The sequence below is a fragment of the Trichosurus vulpecula genome, chromosome 7, assembly GCF_011100635.1.
Source record: "Trichosurus vulpecula isolate mTriVul1 chromosome 7, mTriVul1.pri, whole genome shotgun sequence".
Lineage (NCBI taxonomy): Eukaryota > Metazoa > Chordata > Mammalia > Diprotodontia > Phalangeridae > Trichosurus > Trichosurus vulpecula.
In genome coordinates this window covers 141,435,102-141,458,828 of record NC_050579.1, presented here as the reverse complement: position 1 = coordinate 141,458,828, position 23,727 = coordinate 141,435,102, and the positions used below count along the sequence as shown (strand labels likewise).

At 37.5% G+C, this 23,727-nt stretch overlaps 1 pseudogene; it reads left to right on the top strand.

Annotated features, from left to right (window-relative positions):
- The window catches only part of LOC118857663, a 58,825-nt pseudogene extending 45,594 nt beyond the window's left edge, over positions 1-13,231 (top strand).
- The last annotated feature ends 10,496 nt before the right edge of the window (positions 13,232-23,727 follow it).

Genomic DNA, 23,727 nt, shown 5'->3' with positions numbered 1-23,727 from the left:
CCTATTACTATGGAATTGGTGCATACTGAGAAAAAACACATTTTTGAAAAATTACTTTCCTCTTTTATAGCTCCCACAACTTTTTCGCCCTGACTACTGTTTTGGTTTATGCTTAGAACCACAGTCTTTAGAGTCAACTGTTTATTGTCCTTTCATTCTGATTTTATTTCTCCAGTCTGCCCACAATTCTGTGTAATCACTTCAGTTCTGGTCATTTCACCAACTGTTATAATGACTGATCCAACTTTGGGGAGTTTTAAGTACAACTGTGTTATTCTCTGGGTTGGGTACAATATCATTCAGCTCAAGTTTTCTCAGTAGACTTTTTTCAGTTTTGCAATCATTAACTTGAAATGCTATTTCTTGCTGAAACATTGGTTCCGTATAAACAGCACATTATAGCCCTGCTGCTCTGTTCATGTTTATGAAATATCAATTTTCTTCCGTCAGATGATGAGCATTAAATGTGCATTAGAATTGCTTCTATTTTGCTTTTCATCTTTTCCTTCTTTGGTATCTCAAAGAAGTCATAGTCATGATGTCTAAACTATGTTCAAGCAACATTTATCATAAAGCAGTCAAGCATATTAAGTATTTACCTCCCCTTCTTCATATCATTTAAAAAAGAAACTTAAACAAATGAGCAAGTGAATAAAATCCCAAATGCTTTGGAACTATATCCTAAGGTCAGAAAACAAAGGAGAAAGCTTTGGAGAGAAAGTGCTTTTCAAGGTTAATCTCTTTATTTGTCTTCCTTTTTCTCCTTTTTGCTACTCCAACGCCTACTTGTAGCTGCCTCATTATAATGCCTGCAGTATAGTCCTGACTATTGTTACTCTTCAAGCTTCCTACTTTCTACAGAATGAAGTCCAGACTCTCTAACCTCCATTCGAACTTACTCCAATCTGATATCCTGCCTCCATCCGTCTTTCAAAGCTTGCTTTATACTACTCCTCTCCATGAAGATGTTTTAGGCTCTAACAAAACTGGACTACTTAATGAATGAGAAAAAAAAATTATTAAGCATTTACTGTGTGTCAGGGACTATAATTAGCACAAAGACCACAAAATACAAAAAAAATGAGATAGTTTCTTCCCTCAAGGACTGATATTTTAATAAGAGGAAACTACACCTATAGGACAGCGGCAGCCAGGGAAAGGAGTTTAAATCTGTAAATTCACAACAGTGAGTCAGGGGAGTCATCAAGAGGCTGATTGGCACACCCTTTCCAGAAACAATGGCAATGCCAATTTGATTACATACTGTGCCCAAAGCTTCATCTGGTCTTTAACTTAGAGTCTTGAAATATAGTCTCTGCCACCGTTCCTAAGACCTGAGGGCATTTAATAATAGAATACAAAGTACTTTATGTATAAAGCTTCTAAATGCTTTAACAATTTCTGTACATGAATCATCTCTGGCCTTTGTGCCTTTGCTTATGCTGTTCCCTCTGGCTGAAATATCCTGCTCCTCTTATCTCTACCTGTTGATATCCCATCCATGGTTCAATGTGGGATCATGGCTAGAGTACTGGTCCTAAGTCAAGACCTTAGTTCTAATACCTTATCAGACACTTACTAGCTGTTTTAATTCTGAACAAGTTACTTAAAGCATCTGAGTCTCAGTTTCTCTCCCTGTAAAATATGACTAATAATAGAACCTACTTCATGTTATTTAATGATCAAATATACATGCAAAGGACTTTGTAAACCTTAAAGCACTATATAAAGTTAAACTATTATTAGGATCCAAATCAAATGCTACCTCCTCCTTGAAGTGTCCCTGGATGTCCCTGATCACAAATAGACTTTTCTCCTGGAATTACACTTAACATTTTGTTCACATTTCTCTTATATATTTATCATGCTTTATTTGGTCACATTTATTTGTATATGTGTTGAAAGGTAGCATGACATGGTGGATAGAAATCTGGCCTTGGATCTATGAAGATGTGGGCTCAAGTCTTTCCATGACACATACTGCATATGTGACTCTGGGCCAGATATTTAATCTCTCAGTCAATATTTTAGCCAAGTCTCTAAACCTAAGAGCTGTGGAAAACATACCTAGATTGGTATGGTTGGTAGGATGGGTGGTATTCTTTATCCCTGAAATCACAGGCCCAATCCCAATCACTGTCCCTTGTGCATGTGTTCTGTCTTTCTAGTAAATTATGAGTTGGCATGATGGCAGAAACAGCCCTTCTTGTTTTTTTAATCCCACCCTACCTCTTTCTCAGCCTAGCACAGTGCTTTGTCTATATTATGGACTTAATAAATGTTTCTAGAATTAAAGTGAAATCAAAATTCTCAGGAGGAAAGATGAGAATCTACTTGCTAGGAAATATACTGGAAATCAAATAACAACAGAATTCATTAACACTTTATGTTATACTATTAAATATCTTAAGATATTAGAAAGACTGGTAGAAACTGCAGTTCAAGAAAAGCAATATAACTCTCTTGCTTCAAAAAGCAGATGTGGCCACCTTCAGGGCCAACAGGCTGATCTCATGGAGCATACAGATTTAAGGGTATCATCATAGACTAATGGAGGGCCTTGGAATAAAGGATTTGATACCTGGCCTTACTCCAGAGGAGTTATTTCAGAGTTCTAAGAAAAATGGGAGCATATAGACTGCAGATTCTTAATATGTAATGGTGAACTTGTTTTGTTTTTTAATATTTTGATAGCTAAACTTCAATATAAATGGTTTCCTTTGTAATCTTACGTGTTTTATTTTATGCATTGAAAACATTATTCCAAGAAAGGGCCAGATTGCCAATGAGGTCTGTGGCATACAAAAAAAGGATAAGAACCTTGGGTCAGAAACTGGTAGTTGGGGACTTTCTAGGGAGCTCCCTGTTATTATCTCTTTTCCCTAGAATGTAGGGCTTCTCATGGCATTGACTGCTAAATGCCAAAATTCTGGTTCTTGGGAAAGCTCCAAGAAGCCCATGGCAAGTTCTGGCTGTTCAGACTTAAGGATGAGAAGTGAGGAGAAATTAGTTCAAGGTATATACAATTAGAAACCATCTCCAAGTCCGGGAGAGTTTAGGAGTATAAAAATGTTAGGTCTTCTCCCAAAGATTCTGAGCTACTCTTTAGCATTCTCTGTGAAAAATATAGAATTTTAAGCTGTCAAGTGTGAAATCATGGGATGCAAATTTTAAATGTTTATTGTATATAAAGATCATGACAACAAAATAAAACACTTCTAACAGTTTTTCTGGTCAGCTATCTCTATTTCAAGGGAAAAAATCTTTATATTATATTAAATCATAACTAATAATTATATCATAGTAAACTTACTGACTCACGCATAAGGGGAGTTTTTAAGTCTCAAAACAACTTTTAATGGCTGATCGATTCAAGCTTTAACAAGGTCCGTCGTACTACTTCGATAACAAAATAAAATAGTCCCTAAGGACCAATTAAGTAGTAACAAGCCTGGAATCTCTCTTATTAGGCATTTACAAATTGTAGTCCTAGATGACATCATAAACTCTGAGGGCTACAGAGAGCTTCCATTAACGTTTGCCATTTCAACCCTGAGAGAACATTTTCTGTATTTTAGTTGAACAATATTGGGAAAGGAACTAGCATTGAAAATTCAGGGACAGTGGCAATAGCACTTAGCATAGAATTTTAAAAGGAATCCAGACAACTCTCTAGCTCATAAAGAATGAGAACGGCTTAAGCAGCTTAAGAGGAATACATTGGTAGTTCACATCACTTTTAATGATTTTGCTATAGAAAGATCTGCACGTTGTGAGTAGGGATTGTTTGGTTCTTTGTACTCATATCCCCAGCATTTAGCACAATGCTTGGCTCATAGTAAGGGCTTCATAAATATTTATTGGAGGGGTTTGGTTGTTTTTAAAATAAGTTTTTATTGATGACATTTCTTGTATTTCTACACAATCATAGTTTCCCCTAGTATCCCTCTCCCCCATTCTGAGAGAGCCATCCCATATAACAAATAATATTTTTAAAGACCAAAAAAAAAAAGAGGAGGAAAACTGTATAATGATTAACACATCAAAAAATCTGAAAATATATGCAATGTACCACACTAGTGAGCCTCTCACCTCAGCAAAGGGGTGTTGCATGGTGTCATCTCCTATCTCTTCTTTGTATTTGTTCTTTGTAATCATGCAACATTTGCTTTTGATTGCTTTGTACTTATTCTTTCCATTTCCATTGTTGTACTCATTGAGTATATTGTTCTCTTGGCTCTGTTTACTTCACTCTGCATCAGTTCACATAGATCTTTCCATGCTTCTCTTTATTTATCATATTCATTTCTTATAGCAGAGTGATATTCCGTTAAATATATGCACCACAATTTGTCTAGCCAAAACACAATCAATAGGCATCTACTTCGTTTCTAATTCTTTACTCTCATAAAAAATACTGCTATAAATATTTTGATAAACACAGGGATTAATAGGTACTTGTTGACTTGCCCACCCAATTTTGACTCTTTTTCCTGCTGCTACAAATGAAATTTTAAGGATATTGTTTTTAAAATGAATATAGCATTGTAATTATAGTATATAGCTTCTTGATTCTACACTCCATCTTTAAAGACTAGAGTAGTAGGGAAAATCAAGACTTCACATTTTCTATGGGCAAAAGTGAATAGAAGCCCTGCTCTTCTTGTGGACAGAGGAGCAACCAGCAGTTGGTCTCTATCTCTGTGTGCCTTTTTGCTCTCTGTCTGTTTCTGTCTGTTTTGTTCTCTGTCCCTATTCACATTTTCACCCCCTCTCTATGTTCTTACTCTCTCTCTCCATCTCTGTGTTTGTATTCTTATTCTCTGTATGCTCTCATTCTCTGTGCATATTCTTATACTTTCCATGTATTCTCATTCTGTGTTCATTCCCATTGCTTTATGTGTTCTCATTTTGTTTATTATCCTCTGTGTGTATGTGTGTTTCTGGGTGTCTCTGTTACTGTGTTTCTCTTTCTCTTGCCTCTCATATTTTCTTATTCTCTCTCTTTCTCTGTCTCTCTGTGTGTCTCTGTCTCTGTCTCTCTCTCTCTCTCTAGAAGGCAGTAACCCATTAGGGAAACCAATGTATATAAGCACTCAAATCCCTGTATGTAGTGCTTAGTGATCTGCTTTTCAGATTTTTGTCTGTTTGTTTTTATTTGGCCTCATGAATATCTCTCAGCTCTCAAAGAAAAATTTCCTGAGGTCATACTTTCGTTAACTATTAGGAGAAAAAGAGCAGCTCATAGTGGCTACAAAGAAACATGAAAAATACAATAAACCCTTAAGAAATTACAGCCTAATCTGGTCATGGTTTTGTACACCCGATATAAAGTTAGCAAATCTGATCTGAGCAGAGCAAAATGGAACATTGGGCTTAATGGCAGTTGTACTTGGTTGCTTGCTCTCTCTCTCTCTCTCTCTCTCTGTCTGTTTCTCTCTTTGTCTCTGTCTGTCTCTCTGTCTCTCTCTCTCTCTGTCTCTCTCTCTTTGTCTCTGTCTCTCTCTCTGTCTCTGTCTCTCTCTGTCTCTCTCTCTGTCTCTCTCTCTGTCTCTCTCTCTCTCTCTCTCTCTCTCTCTCTCTCTCTCTCTCTCTCTCTCTCTGTCTCTCTCTCTCTCTCTCTACACCACAGTAGACAGGAAGTCCTCATCCATCATGGCATTGTATCAAAATAATACCAGACCACCTGAGAGAGTATTGCTAACACATTCTCAGTAGAGGGACATAGGCATTGTATTGTCTCCCCAAAAGCTCATATACTCAAGGCTGAAAGCAAGAAATCAATAAATGTCAGATCTAAAGAATTCTCTAGCAGTATGTTGCTGAAGAAGCCATAAATTTCTGTTGAGAAGACATTAACTAGAGTCCCATATCACTCAGTAAATAGTTGTATGACACTAAACAGCATGACATAGTATTGGATTTGGAATTAGGTGACCTGGGTTCAAATCCTGGCCCTCCCTTGTGCTTACACTTGTGCAATGATGAGCAAATCAATTAACTTCTCCTGGCTTCAGTTTCTTTATCTAGCATATAAAAGGATTAGACTAGATGACCTCTAAAGTGCCTTCCAGCTCTAAGTCCTATGCTATAGGTTCAAGGATACATGCTTAGTCTAACACACGTGCACTTGTTCACACTACAGGACAGAATCAGTGTCCAAACTACTATGCACCTAATGCTTTCATGCTGCTTGAATCACATTTATATCATATCTTTTAATTTATATTATGTCATTATTCAGAAAAATAATGTTTCTGGGGTAAATATTCAATGACTGAAATAAAAATTATTTCCCTTTAATGAGCCAACAGTGACAGCAGCAAAGACCCAGGGCAGGGCTCAAATTCATTATTGCCTTACTTGATTTTCATATTTGAGGGACAGCTGGTGAAAGCTGGAGATGACAGAAAGGTGAGGAACACTCGGGAAAGTCCCACTTTAATCATCACCACTGCATGTGTGGGAAATCCATATTGTTAATAACTGTATGACAGACAAAAGGAACCGGGGGCAAAGAGAGGTTATAGAAAAATCTAATAAATAATGGAGCCAGCGCTGGAATTCATTGCTTTGATAATCCCACTCCATTAGTCATTTCTCTAGGCCTCACTTTCTTTCAAAATTCATATGTATGGAAGCTCAGCAGGAGTTTTAACTTTAATCATCTTGGAATTTTATCTTCTTTTTCTCCTGAAGATGTAGGCTCACCTGATCATTTTACGTTTTAATTGGCTTCCTTTTTTAACATGAATTTACTGTTTGGAAAATGGTAGCCTTTACAGAATGAAAGGCTTCAGGCCACACACAGAGCCAGCTTAACAGGCTTTATGCAGTGCCTACTACTGAATCCCAGTGCTAGGCACTAAGGATACACATTTGTTGTTGTTCATTTCAGTTGCGTCTGACTTGGCAAAAATTGTGGAGTGGTTCGCCATCTACTTCTCCAGCTCATTTTACAGATGAGGAACTAAGTCAAACAGGATTAAGTGACTTACCCAAGGTCACACAGCTAGTAAGTACCTGAGGCCAGATTTGAACTCAGGAAGATGAGTCTTTTCTGACTCCTAGATGCTCCAGGGTTACAAGTATAAAGAATGAAACAATCCCTAATTGTAATGATCTTCCCTTCTAATGGAGGAGACAAGTACACATAAAAACATATACAATATAAATACAAAATTAGCAAATACATATATGTGTATTATATACACACATACGATAGTTAACTACAAAGAAGCTTGGAAGTAAATGGCACTGACAGTATTGGGGTGGGGGGGATGAAGGGAATTAGGAAAGGCTTCATGCAGAATACGGTACTTTAGTATCTTAAGGAAAAGAGGGAGTCTGTGAAGTAGAAGTAAGGTTGGAAGAATGGAGAATGGCCAGTGCAAAACCATGGAGGTGTAAACTCTACATGCTTGTAATTCAAATATATGAAACATGGTTAGCCACATTTTTGTCATGACTGGGAAATAGAGAAAAAGCCCATTTGGCTGTACTGCAGAATGCATGAGGGGGAGTGATGTCCAGGGGGGGCTGGAAAGGTTTTGAGGCCTGATGTGTACGGCTTTAAAACCAAAACAGTGGAGTTTATATTTTATCCTAGAGGCATCAGAATCCCTAGAGCTGATTGAACAGGGGAATCAGGTGGTCAGATCCACACTAAAGGAAAATTACTTTGGTAGCTTTGTGTAGTATAGACTGGAGTAAAGTGAGATTTGAGGCAGGGAGACCAATTTTGAGACGCTGCAATAATCTAAGCAAGAAGTGATGAGGGCCAAACTAAGGTGGTTTCTGTGTGAGTGGAGCAAAGGGGCCATATGCAAGAGACATGAAGGAAGAAATAACAAGATTTGCCAAACGATTTGCTAGGTGAGGTGGCAGAAAATGAGGACCTTTTAAATGCAAACGATGCAAGCGTTCCCACATTAGAAGCCTTCTAATTCCCAGTCTGAATGTTTCTTTTCTTTGGGGAAGAATATAATGTACACGTTTAAGATATGAATTGCAGAGCTCTATGGTGAATGGTGGTAACAACAAGCACCCTAACATACACAGGATGGCCTGCTAGCACAGGTTTTTTGATCTGCTTTTAAAGGAAAAACAGCTTTTAAAGGGGTCAACAATCTTTCTTTAAGTAAAACATATATACCATTCACTTAGTTCAGGGGAAAGCTCAGCACCCTGAACGTAGAGAAAGTACAAGCTGAGAAAATAGCACAGATCAACAGACAGGGCTTCCAACTGTCTGACCAAAGTAATACATATATAATTACCAGAGAGGAAAGCACCAACATCTGCGTTTTCAAAGTCAGGTGGTGGAGGGGGCAAGGGATGGGCAGGAAGGTCCATAACTGCTATCCAGAGGCTTGTCTGTCCAAATCACAGGAACATTCTTCCCATGAGTGAGCTCCAAAGCAAAATGCTAACCTCAGAATATATATAACTTCTCAGAACCAGAAGGCATCACTGTGCCTAATTATCAAAACGTGTGAAAGTCTGCAAGCAAGCAAGCAAGCCTCCCCATAAGCAAGCTTCCCCTTTAAGTAAGTTCTTCCCCCAATGGGCTCCACGACTCAGGATGTATCATAGCTGTGAGTTGGAGTTTTAAAGCAGGAAAACATCATGATTAAACACATGGTCACATTAGCCTACTAATAGATGAGGAATATCTTCCTATTCCATTAACATTACAATGGTGCAGAAGAGTATTGAATTTAGAGGATACTCTAGGGTTCAAATCCCACCTCTCTCACCATAAGTCATTTCGTACATCTATAAAATGAGGCACTTAGACTAAATGTTCTTTAAGTGTCTTTCTAGCTATAATTCTGTGACCTTATAAAGCAAATTGTTGCTATGCTAATATTTTGTCAAAATATATTCACATAGAGAAAGGTTGCCTTTCATGGATAGCCTACAGGCTTGGAATCAGTAAGACCTAGGCTTCTGATAGTGCTAGGTAGGTGATCCTGGACTAGTCACTTCACTTCTCTAAACCTTCAGGGGTGAGGCACCTGCAGTGTGGCCTCAAGGTTGCAGGTTCCCCCGCCCCCTGCTGACATAGGTAATTCCCTGCTAACTCAGATTGCCACCTGCATTAACGGAGGGAATTTTCATGCTGAGGAAATCACAGATCCTTTAGCTATGTGTGTCTTAATAACTCCAAAAGTATCTATCTACTGGATTTAGGGGGGAAAATCCTCCTTTTATCCTGAAGGTTTGGATTTGTTCTTGTTTCTCCCCCTTTTGCTTTTAAGAGCAAATAGGTAACAGTCCTAGTCTCAGTTTCTCTTTGCTTAGGAGCAAAGGATATGAAGAAAATACAAATGAAAAAATAGGACTTTTTTTTTCTAAAAAGAGACTCATTTTCAATTTTTTCTCCAAATTTTCTTTTTTTAAACTCATAAACTTGACAAATGTCAATAAACATGAACATTTACATGTTTAATAAAAAACAGGAAAATTGCATTTAATGTGAATCTTATTCTAAATTTTTTCTCTTTTAAAAACACATTAAATTAAATACAATAGTGTCAACACCATAATTTTCCTTCTAAAATTTCTTTCTACTCTCTTCTCTGTGTTTTTTTTTAATTTTCTTTCCTTGCTTTCTTTTCCTTCTTTTTTGAGGTCATTTTTATTCCAATGACTAAGAAGCACAGGAAAGGGATTCTCCAAGATAAAAGTTCTTTTACTTTTACATACTTAGAATTTAAGTATACAGAAGATGGTTAGCTCCAGTGCCAAGGATTTATAGATGTCTAAAATAATAATCATAGTTGACATTTTTATAGTGCTTTTTAAAAGCCTGCAAGGCACTTTGCTGACAATATCTTATGTGATTCTCTCGATTACCTGGTGAGGTAGACACTGCAGGTTTTACATGCCCATTTCAGAAATGGGGACACTGAGGCTCAAGGAGGTGAAGTGACCTCCATCCATAGTCACAGAGCTACTGAGAGTCTGAGGCATGATTCAAATTCAGACCTTCCTGTCCCTAAATCCAGTGACCTCCTCTCTACTCCATGCTACTCCTAGCAACTTTCGGCTCTCATAAAGGTCTCAATCCAAGAAAATATGGTGATAGTTAATATCTTTGTATGGAAAATAAAACCCAAACTATATATCCATTATGCTAAATTGATAGATGAAAACTGAACACTTAATTACGTAGACATTTTTATACTTCGCATCCAACCACCTGAACATTTGGTAGTATCTGAATAATTGAATGAATTGTTTGAATTTTCTTCTATGCTTGGGTCATATAGAAAGAGTTTTAGTTAACCTTGGGAAAGTATTTAATTGCAGAAATATATCTGTTGACATACTTCCTTGTGTTTATCTCTCCTTTTTATTTAATAACTGGGAACATTTGCCTGAAAACATGATATTTAATCCTTAAGAATTACTTTCCTGCTTTTCAAACACAGAATTTTGATCTCAAGCTAAGAAACTTCATACAGAGCAGCTTGCTGGGATATCACAGATGATAACTTCAGGTAGGGAACACCCAGCAGGAGATTAGCTCTTAAGAAATAAAAATCCTTTTCCCCTACCCCCAAAGAAAACAAGAAGTCTTTTGTTAATAAAAAGAAAAGTAAAGTAAGCACAAAACAAGAAGAATTAATTTTTAAACTTGTATCAGCAGAAATTTCCCCCTCCCCAAATGTCTTTTATCAGATGTCGGCAGTCATCTTCCTTTCTTTCTTCTGTTTCCACCCCTTTCTGCTGGAAGCTCTTGTTTTTGAATGAATGAACAATCATTTTGATGTTGACTTTCCTCTGCAAGCTCACTCCAGCTGCAAAGTTTTACCCAGCTCTGGGACACAAACCACATAGGAAAGCTCAGGACATGCTCTTACTAATGCAAACACAGTCCTATATACTGCGGGGGTAGCCCTGGAATAAATGCATTAGAAAAAGAAGAAGCCAGAGACTTATTTAGAAATAAGGTCTTCTATTTTCAACTCTGACAAAAAAAAAAACAACAAATTTTAACCATGGCATTTACAAGGATACTTGACATTTATCTATGAAGATCTATTTCTCTAACTTGTCACAAAACATCCTGGGGCTAAACCAATATTATTATCTGGATTTCACAACAGAAGAAAGGATGCAGGAGGCATTGGAGCAGCTTGTTTAAGGTTGTAAATTGATTCTGTTGCCAAGTTGGTATAGCAGAGTTCCAGGCTCTTGCCAAAAGTCACTTTGCTTGTGCAATTCTAATTTTCAAATTCTTATAGATGACCCAAAAATAGAGGATTGCATGAAACAACTGCTAATGTAGGAAGAATTTTATTACAAAACTGATACAAAATGAAATAAGCAGAACCAAGGAAACAAACTATATAAAGACTATAACATCTTCAATGGAAAGAAAAACAAAAATTAAAACTAAACACTGGGTAATTATAATGATCAACATTGGCCCCAAAGAATAGATGAGAGAATATAGTCCTTTGTGACTTTTCAACAAGGGAAGACTATGAAGGTGGAAAACAAAATATATTGTATTGTCAGACTTCATTCCTGCATTGACTAATTTTACTGAGATGCTTTTTTTAATCTCTTTTTTCAGTCTTTGGTATAGGAATGGATATACTGGGAAAGGCAAACGGTGTTAAAAAAAAGATTTCGTTTAAAAAGTAAACTCTGCTTTTCATTATTGCCATCTAGGTGTAAAGGAATAACTGACATTTGTTTTTACTCATGGCACACAGGCTATTTTGTGGTATGCCACCACAGCCACTGTGGGTAAGCTCCTGCCATCTGAGGTATTGCCAAATCCATTGGCTCCAAAGGAGTCACACCATTGCTTACTGCTACATGGCCTGCTGATCTGATTAAATTACAGAAGCAAAGAATCTCAAAGTTAGACATAGATAGGGAACTTTCAAGGTCATATAGTCCAACCCACATCTAGAGTCCCAGTAATTAGTCATCCATGCATTCAGTGCCAGAGAAATCAGTAGCAGCATTTCTTGTAGTGGACAAGCTGACACTTTTTTCTGGTCTTATCTTTTTCATTTCCCCTTATTTCATAAAAGGGCAGCTAGATGGTGCAGTGGATAGAGCGTTGGGCTTGGAATCAGGAAGACTCATTTTCATGAATTCAAATCAGGCCTCAGACATTTACTAGCTGTGTGAGCCTAGGCAAGTCACTTAACCCTGTTTGCCTCAGTTTCCCTCATGAGCTGCTGAAAGAAATGGCATGCTACTCCAGTATATTTGGCAAGAAAACCCCAAATAGTGTCACAAAGAGTCGGACATGACTGAAAAATGACCAAACAGCTAAAATCTTTTTCAGTTCACCTTATTTCATAAAGGCCTTGTCAAATTTCTTCGTGTCTCTCATACCTATAGATTCTGTAGGTTTGCAATCCCACTAGAGATTTAACACTATCTTAAATTCTTATAAAAACAAAGATTTTATAAATAAATTCTAATATTCTGATAAGAGCATGCTCATAATCCCTGTTATCAGAGAGGCTGAGGCTAATGGATCTTTTGAGCCCAGTAACTCTGACCCTCAGTGGGCTAAGCTAAGTCTAATGCCATATAGTGAGTCCCTGGGACCAGGGGACCCAATAAGCTGCTTAAGAAGGGCAAACTGGGTTTGTCCCATTCGCTATCAGAACAAAGACCATTCTAAACAACCAGACCATCGACATCCCAGAAAATGTTGACATCTCTCTTAAGGCTTGGACAGTTATTATGAAGGAGCCCAGAGGAATCCTCCAAAGGGATTTCAACCATATCAATCAATGTTGAGCTCAGTCTCCTTGGAAAGGAGAAAAAAAAAGATCTGGGTGGACAAGAGGTGGGGAAATCAAAAAGAACTTGCAACCTGTGCATAATCTGTAGTTATGTACGAAACATGATCAAAGGTGTTACCCTGGGTTTTCGTTACAAGATGAGGGCTGGGTATGCTCACTTCCCCATCAAAGCTGTTATTCAAGAGAATGGCTCACTTGTTGAAATCAGAAATTTCTTGGGTGAAAAATATATCCAAAGAGTGCGCATGAGACCAGGTGTTGCTTGTGCTGTTTCTCAAGCCCAAAAAGATGAGTTAATTCTTGTAGCAAATGGTATTGAACTTGTTTCAAACTCAGCTGCCCTGATCCAACAGGCCACTACTATCAAAACCAAGGATATCAGAAAATTTTTGGATGACACCTGTGTTTCTGAGAAAGGCACAGTACAACAAGGGGAGGAATAAGTTGGAAAAGACGCCAAAGGCTGTGTCCTGCAGGAGTCAACATTTATTCAGATGTCAAAAAAAAAATATTTTTTGTCAAAAAAAAAGGAAGGACAAACTGGCCTAGGTCAGGAACAAAGCAAATCAGAACTCCATTGCTGGGGAGCAATAGGATCAGGCTTGAAAGTGGCTGCTTCACTGCTGACCTAATCTCCAGATAGGAAAATTTAGGCTCAAAAATGAAAATGAAAATGAAAGAATCTACCTCCTTCTCTAAAACGTAAAGAGGTTTGCCATCTCTAGTTGTCCTGATTTATATTTTACCACTGGACCCATAGGGCTCCAGAGGAGAGAGTGAGGCTGGTGACTTTGCACAGCTCTCCCTCACTTAAATCCAATTCACTTGCATGTCATGGCATCACCTCCCTGATGTCATGGTCCTCTTCAAGGACTAAGGACAAACAACAACAAAGAGGTTTGCTTAATTAATTTTTGCTAAAGGTAGGTATGCTTCACTGAATTATCTTTTATTGGTCAAATTTACTAGATAATTATCAGATACCTACTTTACTCTAGGTCACATAGATCTAGGTTTGACGTATAGCAACACATTTAATCAAATTCCACAAATATTCGAGTGCCTACTATGTGCTGTGAGAGATGAAAAGGAAGATTAAGTTCCGGCCTTCAAGAAATTTATTCTATTAGGAGATGACATATGCAAAAATGACTAGACTACAAAATAATACATGATCAAATGAGATAATATGTGCATCACTTTAGAAACCTAAAAAGTACCATGTCAAGTGTTGTTGTTCAGTTACGCCCGACTTTTTGTGATCTCAAGGACCATACTGTCCATGAGATTTTCTTGGCAAAGATACTGGAGTAGTTCCAATGGATTAAGGCAGAGGTTATGTGACTTACCCAAGGTCATATAACTTTTAAGCATCTGAGGCCAGATTTGAACTCTGGTCTTCCTAACTCCAGGCCCAGTGCTCTATCCACTGAGCCACTTTAAATGCTTCCTCTATATTACTACCAGTTGTTATTGCTATTATGACTTATACATGACAAATGCATAACAGTCTTTGTAGCCTAAATGAGTTCTGCTCTTTTGCATACCTCATTCACTTCCAGAGATGGGAATGTTTGTCTAATCGGAAAGAATGGTCAAGATAAATATGATTTTGGATGCCCGCATGGTCTACACCACAATTCATCGGTACTTTCAGAAAAAAAAAAACTCCATCTTCTCAGGCTCTAGAGCAGTAATTATAGAAGTTCAAAGCTGGAAAGGACCTCAGAGATTTTCTGGTCTAGCTGTTCCATTTTAAAATCAGAAAACTGAGATGTTCATAACTCGGGTCAAGTTACTCGCCCAAACTTATACAGCTTATTAGTGGTCCCAGGTGTCTCAGATGTTTTCCCCCAACTACTCAAAGTTTTTCTTCCTTCCCAGATCCCCAAATTGGGCATTCTCTGTTCTCTGAGCTATTGACATCAGTGGAAAACATTTCTAGGAAAGGAGGGGAATTGTAAACAAAGCAGTGGAAAGAGCACTGGATTTGATGTCAAAGGATCTGCGGTTAAATAATGCCTCCATTCCTTAGTGAGATTTTGGGCAAATCATTGTCTGGGCAAATGATGGTGTCAGAGGCAGCAAGGTGGCACAGTGGATAGAAAGCCGAGCCTCAAGTCAAGGAAGATCTGAGTTCAAATCTGGCTTCCAACACTTAAACAAATCACAACCCCTGTTTGCCTCAGTTTTCTCACCTAGAAAATGCATACAATAATAGTATCTACCTCCCACGAATATTGTGGAGATTAGTAAGATATTAGTTGCAAAGCACAGTACCTGGCACATAGTAGGTGCTAGCTATTACTTCTCTGAGCCTCAGTTTTTTCATTTGTATGTAATAATTATAACCTCCACTATTGAGCCCAGAAATCTTAGCCTCTCCTTCTAAGCTAAAGAACCCCTCTTGTCTCTAGATTCAAACATATGGATCAGGTCAGTCCTGGGGGAGTTTGTCCTTTACAGCAAGGGGTCAGACTCTTTTTCTTGAGCTCTGGGTCTTTACACTCCTACCCTGGAGCCTTGAGGGAAAAAAAATCAATTAAAGTTTAGGTTTAGCTCATATCCACAGACTCCCCAAACAAAGAGACAATGCAAACATTAATCAGATCTAAAAAATGCTTAATCCAAGAAGAAATTAACAAAGACTTAAATGAGGAACAGTAATAACTTGTGATTACTAGATTCTTTTGCCCCTTTGAGATTTAAAACATCAAGAAAGATTTTGTGACTCTGCTGAATCAGCATTCTACCTTAACTACAATTCAGTACTGTCTAAACAATTCTCTATAGATCCATGTCTTCTAACAAGTCAAGTCAGAAGTTGGCCTCCTCCTCCTCTGTCTGTGGTCATCTTCTCCATGAACCACCATGGCATTTGGAGATGGGGGAGGGGGGAAAAATCTCTGGAAGTATAAGCAATACCAAGGGAAGACAAAGGAGCTCTCACATTTACAAGGTTGCTTCCCCTCCTTTCCTTCAGGGTTGCTGCTTAGTCATTTATACTCAGGCAGGAAGTATAAGGCATAAGAGTTGGCCAGGGCTTTGTTGTCCAGTTTCTAGGCCAGTACAAGTGTGGCCACCACATGCTCAAAGTTACCATTTCACTCGAATGAGGGAGGACAACAGGAACTCCTCCATCCCTCAAAGAAAAGAATGAAAGCATCCAACATGATTGGCAAATGGGAAGAGAGAGAGAAGGGAGCAGGGGAAGTGGGGGATCACTTCCTTTAAGACCCGCTGAGTAGACAACTCCATCTCATTTAATGGACAACTATCTCTAACACAGGTTTGATATAGTCCCTCCACTTCAACCATCATAGTATGCTATATCATCCCAAAGTGATCAAATCCTTCAGAATTGGGCTACATATGGTCAGTGGAAGAAACCATGGCAGCTTAGTTTGGTTCCATAACCAACATGTAAAATAAGGGTATTAGACCAAATGATCTCAAAGATACCTTCCAGGTCTATATTTATGATCTATAACTATGAAGACCTTATAGAAGATGAAGCTTGAACCAAAGAAGAATGTGCTCTACATCTTCAAAGAAACCTTAGAAATGCAATCTCATTGAAAATTGCATTAATATTTAAGTCAGAGTTTAATCTATAAAATGTATCAACAGGCAACCCTTGTTATATAACAGAAATCTGACACAAACCATATGTATCTATTTTTCACTAAATTAATGTTCCTCCCAAATGATTTCTCACTAAAGAGACTTCCTACAATTTCATCTTGAAGGCTACTAAGGCACTAAAAAACAAGTGATTTGGTCAAGTAGTGTTCTCCTATTAAGTGATTACAAAGGACACAAACCTGGTAGATCACTTTATAGGTAAAAAAGACACCTGAGTCACTTTGAAGAAGGCATCACAAGATAAATGAGAGAGACAGTGCTGAAAAGAATTCACATATAAGGAACTGGATTCCATACATGAGACAATAATGTATTATACCAATAGCCCTGGACATGATAAGGCTTGAGTAGCAAATTCCTTCAAAATGACACTATATATAATTTAACAATATGAATAAAAATATTCTAGGACTTCTAGACACATTGTAGGCAAATGCACTCATTAAAACTCAAAAGAGCAACCTCTTTCTAGGCTGGTTAAATTCAATACAAAAAATATAGAAATATAAAGTTCTGTTATGGAAGAACTTTTCCTATACATGATATTTTATCATATAGAGAAAAAATCTATGTTAAAAATTTTTCTTTTGAAAGAGAGCTAAATGAATAAATAAATGAATTTCCACCACACTGAATAGTGAGGAAATGGGAGGGGGAGGGGGGCACTAGTGTAGACCTGAACAATAGTGATCTGCATCAAAAAGGATGAGGTTTCTTACACTTGCTTTTAATTGGACATTAGCACCATGTTCATTATAGCACAAATATAACTGCATAGATCCAGTTCATGCTCTACTTGGTGCCTGCAATCCAAAACAATAATACATATGTAGAATATGTTGTTGATGCTTTGTTTTTTAAGAGGACTGATGCAATCATGATGTTGGGGTCAGGATACAGTATATTTGGCTGTGGCTGATCAATTGATCTTAATGGATTCATTAAGAGTTCTGAAGACTGTGCCACAGGTCAAGTATAAGTTATTAGATGAACACTTGGGATAGAGATGGATATAGGCACAATATAAAAAATATATAACTACTATGTTGGATGACATGAATTATTTACATTACTCAAGACTGGCAGATCTAGGATATAGGAACAGTAAAATAGAAATATGAAGTTATTACATTAATTAACCATGATCTGTTTATCTTATCTACAAATTATGGAGTGGGGGAATGTATTTTGAGGTTGCAACTGCTGTATTTATTTTTAATGTAATCTTATTTTCTGTAATGAGCAAAAATCTGTTTTATTTCCCTCCTACCCCATCCCATTAAAAAAAAAGCAAAAACTAAACACATAACAATATGCACGGTCAAATAAAACCAATTCCCATATTGGCCGTGTCCAAAAATACATATCTTAATTTGCACCTTGAGTCCATCACCACTCTGTCAGGAGGTAGGTAGTGTGCTTTGTCATGGATCTTCTAGAATTGTGGTTGGTTTTTGCATTTATCGGAATTTATCAAAATTTTTCAAATTTGTCTTTACAGTGTATAAGTTCTTAAATAAATTATTCTGTTTCTATTCACTTCATGCTGCATCAATTCATACAAGTCTTCCCAGGTTTCTCTGAAACCAGCCCCCTCGTGATTTCTTATAGCTCAATAGTATTCCATTACACTCTTATGCCATAATTTCTTCATCCAGTCACCAAGTGATAGGAATCTCCTCCCTTTAGTTTCCAGTTCTTTGCCACCATAAACAGAGCTGCATAAAAAGAGCTGCTATAAATATTTTTGTACATATGGGTACCCACTGTGTTTAAAGGTTGGAATCAATGTCATCCTCTAGGGTAAGGTTTCTAGAAATATACTCCAACCTCATCTCCACCTGTGAAAATCCTTCTTTCTATTAAGGACCATTTCATCCTCTCACCAACCCTGGGAGGTAGGTCTTATTATTGATCCCATTTTACAGATGAGGAAACTGAGGCAAACACAAGTTAAATGACCTGCCCAGGGTCACATGGCTAGTAAGTGTCTGAGGTAGGATTTGAATTCTAGTCTTCCTGACTCCAGGTCCAGCTCTTTATCCATTAGGCCACCTAGCTGCCTACCTCTCCCAGAGATTATACAGTCCTCCAGACATCTTAGGCTTGACTGCCCTCGGAAGGAAAAAGCAGCCAGAGTTGCCAGAGAGTTGGCCCCTTTTATCCAAATCTTCAAAGTACCAGTGAAAGACAAAGGTCATGCCTGTTCTGCCTAACTACGGTTCTGTTCCTTCCTGCTCCAAAGATCTGATTTCCAGTTGGTCCAGAAATGCAGTGTTGTCCAGAAACTCTTCCTCTGGGTCAGAGAGGCTTAGACCAGAAATTCTTCTGTTTGTCTAGGAATTCCAAGAATTTCTACAGCTCCCAACCTAACTCTGTAAACCCTTGGTCTGCTGCCATGGCCTCCATCTGTTTCCATCTCTGGGGACACATGGCTCCCTGGAAAGGCCTCACTGAAACACAGACTTGTCTTCTGGAGAACCTAGTCTGAGACTCTGTGTATCTGATAGGACTATATAAACCCAGATACATATACTAGGTGAGATTTGATTACTCTTAATGTAATATTAAGGGGACAAGGGGAATGTCCACACTCAGGCAAATTTATACCTTATTAGAGAGCTTTCTCAAAGTAGTAACACTTTATTAAGGAGAAAAAAAAATTAGAAGACTACCTCCTACACACATTCTTTACAATTATACACATTTTACATATATATATATATATATATATATATATATACACACACACATATATATATATATAAATATATATATATACACACATATATATATATTTTAGATTATAAGCTCCTTGGGGACAGGGGCCACATGTTCTTCATTCTTGCATTCCAAATGCCTAGCATGTAGCAGCAGCTTACTAAATATTATTTAATTTAATTGAAATTAAGAAAAACTACTACCTGATGTTAATAAGAAATAACATTTAGTACATACGGTATCCCAAAAGCTTTAGTACTGTTTTAAGCTACTAAGCTTAAAACTAATTAAATCTTAACAGCCTAAAACCACACTAAGACTTTGGGGATACCCCGTATTATGGCAAAAGAAAATAGAATAATTTCAACCATACTTTAAAATACTTGAAGTACTACTCCAATAGAGTATTTTGTGGTATAGTAATGGAGTAACATGAGCAATACTCAAATTATTTCACCAATGTGAATATTCCTTCTAATAATGAAGACCTAAGTCCATCCATAACTACCCAACATGTGCAATCATCCATGACTCACATGCCCACGTAGAGTCCACCCATCATATTAGAAACATTCTTTTATTCTCTTTAAAACATATGCCAATGGAGCACATGGGTCGTCCATTGATGTGTGACCTGACCATACCATTTGGAGTATATGTTACTTAAACATTCTAAGAATTTGTGGCTTCATTTGTGAAGATCACAAACTTCTCATGCCTCAGTAGATAATTCCATAAGCTATGGTGGCTGAAACAATATATTACCCAGTGACTGACTTTCTTATGATGAGCATTCACAATAATATTATCAGTAAAACAATTAATATAAATCACGATATATTTTCCAAATTTTCAGCATTTACGAAGTAGCAATTTTTCACAGTCTAGAATACTATCAGTCAATACCACCTATTCTATTTAAGTGATGAGGAAACCAGGTCATGAAAATGAACTGAGACCTAAAAAAAAAACAAAAAACAAAATAGACATGCTGTCCTATAGATGTGTCTGTATCAGTGCCTTTGGTCTTAAATTATAAGCCCTAGAAAGGGCAGAAACTGGATCTTTCCAATTTCTTTTGTGTGGTAACAAGCATAATGCTGTCTGGCTGGGCATACAGCTATCACTTTTTGAGGTACTACTATAATTTTGAGGTAATGCTATCATTAATGACCATTTCTATGCTAGCTTTTTCCATTTCCTGAAGATCTGGTAGAGTGACCATCAATTTGCTTCAGAGGAAAATTTCACATCATGTAAGTTTTTTCCAGGTGACTAAATGTCATGTGTTGGGAAACGTCTTCCCAGAACAGAACTTTATATGTCTGCCATTTATATTACAGAACTCGGCCAACTGAGAAAAGGTCAATAATGTGAGTTTTGTAATTTCTTTTGCCTGATTTCAATCATTTAAGTCCAGACTAGAGGGTCAGTTTTTCATCAGTGGAATGAAGTTGACTTTTTTCAGATTTATGATTTTAATGTGTCAAATATGTTTAAGTAAAAGCATGCCAATGTCTTTTGTTTGGTTCCGTTTATAGTTGCAGATGAATTCAAAGGAAGAGATGAGTACATCTGCTATGATATTTATGTGGATATATGAATCACTGTAACAATATTTTACCTAGACTAAAAAGACAAAGAGCATGGCCCTCCATGTTTCCATTGTGAGAGTAGAACAAGCGAAAGTGAGGGGAGAAATGTTGTTCTTTGCCTTGGAATCCACTGCCTAAGGTTATTACATTTTTAAACCACTGTAAAAGTTTTCTGTAAAGTTTTTTGACTTTAGTCCTGAAAGACAATGTAAGGGAAATTAGTGCTTCTGAGAGGTTGTATATAACATAAAATATTTACTCTTCTTTTCCCATCACAAGCCTGATTCTGACCTCTGGGAACAACTCCAAAGTAAGGACACAAGAAATGTTCTTCCATATGCCTTCATGTGGAAGAACAGAAGGAGATAAGACAGGAGAAGGAGGCTTTCATCGTTAGGGAGCTCTAAAGCACCATTACGAATTAACAAATAAATGGAAAAGTGTGTATTCTGCACTATTAGGAGCAATACACTATGCTAAGTACTGGGGTCACAAATACAAAACATTGTTTTTCCAAAACCATAGAGTCCCTAAAGCAACGTCCAACAGTGGACATTTCAAGGGAAAATCACAGATTCTCCATGACCTCAAATGGCCATTTATTCTAATCTGTAGGTGAGCATAAATTACCTTTACAACATATATCCAAAGGGATCATTTAGCCTTTGCTTGAAGTAAAGAACGAACTACATCACCCTAATACACTTATGCAGAGATCTGTTAGCAAGTTTTTGCTTATATTGAGCCCAAAATAGATTCTGCAACACTTCCACCCATTATTCCTATGTCTGTCGCTCAGGGATGAATAAAATAAATCCATTTCCTATTCTGTATGTAAGCCCTTCAAATATTCGAAAATAATTATCACACACACACATGCACGCACGCACGCACACACACACACCATAAGTGTAGGTGCCACCTTAGTTTCTTTAGCTGACTCTCATATGTCCTAATCTCCAGTCCTCTCATCCTGGATGCTCTCTTCCGGGCATGCTCTAGATCATTAATGCTCATTTTAAAAATGGTGCCCAGAACTGATACCTCTTGATGTACCCCAAGATTCTATTATGTTTTGTGTTTGTCATATCACAATATTGACTCAGAGTTTCTCAGTGACTTAACCATCTACTAAAACACTAAGGTATGTTATAGATGAATCATCCCCTGTTCCCCTTCAACTTACGATTTTGATGTTTTAACCTAGTGTGAAACTTTACACTTATTCCTATGAAATGGGATTATTTTTATTCAACCTGACATCTTAGCCTTTTAAGAATCTGATGACTTTGTGATTTAATTGCTAGCTGTATGTCCTAACATTGCATCAATGGCAAATTTAACAAATATATCTTCTATGTCTTTGCCTAAATTTTTGATTAATATGGATTTGGAGTCAGAGGAGCTGAGTTCAAACTCTGATTCTGCCACTTATTATTATGAGTGACTGTGTGCATATCTCTTTCAACTTCATTTTCTTTACCTGTACAATGAGGCAATTGGATTAACTCGTCTTGAAATTCATGTTTAATATATGATTCTGTGTTAAACAATAGGACTAGGCATAGATTTCTGAAACACTCCATTAGAGATCTCTTTTAAGATGACGTTAGAAAGTACTCTGGCAAACTATATTTTAGCACTCCCCTGATTGACCAGTTGAATAGCCTTGTTAAAAATGGAAAAGAGCCTCGTGCACCCTAACCTGCTCTTGATGAAGCCGTACTCATTCTTTGTGATCATCCCTCCATTTCGTAGTTGTTCAGTAACCATCCCTTTAATTATATGTTCTAGAATTCCTTCAGGAAACAAAGTCAAGCTCCCTAATTTATAGTTTACCCATTCAACTCTTTTACTTTTTTTTAAATCAGGATAATATTTACCCATTTCCAGTCCTATAGCACCTCTGCTGTTCACCACAATCTTTCAACACAGTGGCTCAACTATCACATTTACCAGCTCTTTCAATATAGCCTTCAAAAAAGAAAAGCTCCAATTGGGACTGGTCTTGCGCTAGGCATAACAAGTGACATCATGTGAGAGAAATATCTTCAGGGAAAGGAAGGGCAGGAAAGGGAAGGAAATTCTCAAAACAACAACCCTATAAGGTAGATCCTGTTATTATCCCCATATTGCAGTTGAGGAAACTAAGGCAGACAGAGTTCAAGGTCAAGGTTAAGGTAGTATCCAAAGTTAGTTTTGAACTCAGGTTTTCCTAATTCCAGGCCCAGCACTCTATTCACTGTGTTATCTAGCTGTCACCAATAGTGACTCACTCTAAGGTATTTGCCCCAAATTTATGTCTAATTTATAAAATTCCACCGCTAATGGTCAATTATTTCGACTTAAGACACCAAGTCTCCAGGATTCCCATTATGTTACCATTGTAAAAACAAGGACGTTGAGCTATTAGTAACCATTAAAACACAAACAGATTTATTAAATTAGTTTTTAATGATACATAATCTGAAAACTAACTTAGAGGGATGGGACACAGGACAGGAGGAATGAGGTAGTTCACCATTAAATAGTCAACAAACAACAGGGAGCAGTATGTCACATATGATGCCAACTTGCAGGTGATTGGAGAATGAAGTTCATTCGGAGAGTGTCACATAGGCAACTCTTGGGCCCAATCAGCAAGACACATCATCATCACTCAGATCTCTTCTTCAATGTATTCTGTAAACTGGCTCTCAGGAAACAGGATCAACCACAGAAACGTATGCAGAAATGAGGTGAATACAGATGTGCCACATGATCTGATTGCCTTCCGCAGCAGCCAAGGACACACATACACACACACACACACACACACACACACACACACACACTGCAAAAATACAATCACTGTGCTTAAGGAATTCAGATTCTTAAAAGGTAGGTTAGGAATCAAATAAAAATAACTATGTATACACAGGACATATAAAGTGTCAATCTAAATTAACCCCAGAGGCAAGGCAATGGGGAGAGGTGGG